The sequence below is a fragment of the Cervus canadensis genome, chromosome 30, assembly GCF_019320065.1.
Source record: "Cervus canadensis isolate Bull #8, Minnesota chromosome 30, ASM1932006v1, whole genome shotgun sequence".
In the NCBI taxonomy this organism is placed as follows: Eukaryota; Metazoa; Chordata; class Mammalia; order Artiodactyla; family Cervidae; genus Cervus; species Cervus canadensis.
This window is the reverse complement of record NC_057415.1, coordinates 13336853-13339116: the sequence shown is the minus strand read 5'-3', so window position 1 is coordinate 13339116 and position 2264 is coordinate 13336853. Positions and strand designations below refer to the sequence as shown.

Here is a 2264-nt window from a genome sequence, read left to right as displayed (position 1 = left end):
TATTAGAAACTGAGATCCAGGCATTAGGCATGTTTGTTGCTACTGGGGTCATATTTACTTTTCATTTAAAAAAACCCAAACTATGTAGTGTGCTTTTAGATATTAGGTAATAATAATAGTAGATATGTATAATGTAAAAACATATATATATATACTGGGAATGCGTGTCCCACTTTTTTTTAACCCACGCAAAACGAAAAAAAAAAACAAAAAATGTTCAGTGACCACCACTGTAGAACATTGCCATTAAAGAGATTTAACTCTAACAAATCCTAGTCTCTGCAATTCTCCAGTGATTTAATGTTCTGAAGAGAGACTCTATGGCTCCAGAGCTGTGTGTCCACTTCTCAGCCAAGGGTGGTAAGACATAGCTTCCTCGAGCACCCCCCTGAGTCAGGAGGAGGGGTCCCAAGAAGGAGTTGGTGCTGTGAGCTGGGCAGCTTCTCCAGGAGATGCCCACTGCAGAGGAACAGGAGGGCAGTGTGGTCAGAGGTGAAAGGGCACGTGGGAGGAGCAAAGCTAACCCTCACCTGCAGGGGAGAGACTCACAGATTCCTCGCAGGCCACCGTCACCTCGGGCAGCCATCTCCTGGTGACGTGACCCCTTTCACCAGGAACACAGGGGAGAGCCTGGGGACTCCCCAGTGCCCCTCTGGCCATGAGAACAAGAAAGAATCTGTACACAACCAAAGCCCTCTCTCTCCTGGGAAGAGTAGCTTGTGTCCATTAAAACATAGGAACGCAGAATGTGGCAGAAAATTTGGGATGACTGGTGGGGATGAGTCTGTCCACTCATCGCCCTCACCCCCAGATGCCTTGAGGGGTCTTGTGCATCATCTTGTTTGTCTACTAAGCAGTCAGTCGGAAAAAAAGAGATGCTGGGTCTCCATTTTCCCCTTTAAAAAAAAAAAACAAAACTGAAAAAAAAGTGCCTTACTCCAGTGGAGAATGTTCCCGAAATCCCGGTTACTTCAACTGGCTGCAAATATGGCAAACTATAGTTGCTGACTAATGCAGGAGTTTGACCTTAGTTTTTAAGGTCAAACTGTAAGCTTGCTGGGATGTTGGCAATGCTTTTGGCAGAGGTCATGCTAGCTAATGGACTGGGTGGGAGAGATCCAGGAGATTTTGTTCTGGGTAGGACAGGATTGGGTTACCCTAAAGAGCAGCCTTCTGCCTGGAAGCGGGCCTAGACTTCTTCAACTTTCTTATTAGAGGGAAGGAACAACATTACTTATTGCCTCTGGGAAACGGAGGGTCCCATGACCTGAGATATCACCTCAGGTCTGCCAAGAGGGGTTCAGGATACTTACCCATCACATGGGGAGCTGGGACCTGCCTTCCCCCATTCCTGTCACTTCCAGCGGCCTTACTGAGAAGGCTTCAAGTCTGCAAGGCTCACTTCTTAGAAGCTGGAATGCCGACTGAGAATCAGATGCCCTGAGGCAGCTGCCCCAGCCCCCAGTCTCTTGGGCCCTTCTCTCCTGCTGTCCTCACAAAACACTCCCCACAGCCTGGTCAGGGAAACAAATGCATTTCTGTCTGTGAATCCACAAGACTTCAGTTTGGGGTTAAAAGCATAGAAAATCATAGTATCAGTTATCAGTGTTGTAGCTCTAATGTTACCCTCGTCAAATCGCTGCTGATTAAAACCAGCCCTGTTAATAAACCACAGGCTTTATTTCCCCTCAAATGTCTATAACCACTTTCTGCAACCCCTATTAAAAGGCAAAACCCAAAGGAAAACACAGCTTTGGAGCCCGAATGCTGCTTATTCCCCAGGGAAGGAGTGAACAAGAAAGAGACAGCTCTTTTTTTTTTCTCACCTTGCCCTCACTTAATGGAGTCAAAATTTTATCATAACTGGAGAGAGAAATCAGTAAGAAGCAGGCGGGCTTTCCCAGGGGTCCGCAACGTTCGATCAGCTGAGAACAGCACTCCTCCGCCTCGTGAAACAAATGCCTTTGCCAGCCATTCCCTGCGTCTGACTCACATCCTTATTACCTCCTTCTCCTCTTGCTTTCCCCTTAAGGGACTGATTTTTTCCTCCCATCTAAGCCAAAAAGAATTTCTCTGGATTAAGGAGACTGATGAAAGCATTTTTAATATTTGAGCTCAGGTTTGCAAGCTCCATAAAAACCGACGTTTCCCCTGCTTTGTCTTCCCCACCCCAGCTTCCTTGTCAGTAGTTTTTCTCCTTCATTTGCTCTACAGAAACCAGTCAAGGACCTTCTCCAGATGAGGTTTTGGGCCCCCTGGCCCCT

At 46.9% G+C, this 2264-nt stretch overlaps 1 long non-coding RNA gene across 1 annotated transcript; it reads right to left on the bottom strand.

The window, feature by feature from the left end:
- Positions 1 to 239: 239 nt before the first annotated feature.
- LOC122431938 lies at positions 240 to 1952 on the bottom strand. The gene is made up of 3 exons (XR_006266669.1): positions 1827 to 1952; positions 1314 to 1514; positions 240 to 459 (listed from the first exon to the last, which is right to left on the bottom strand). It is a non-coding gene; the product is annotated as an uncharacterized LOC122431938 (long non-coding RNA).
- Between the last annotated feature and the right edge of the window lie 312 nt (positions 1953 to 2264).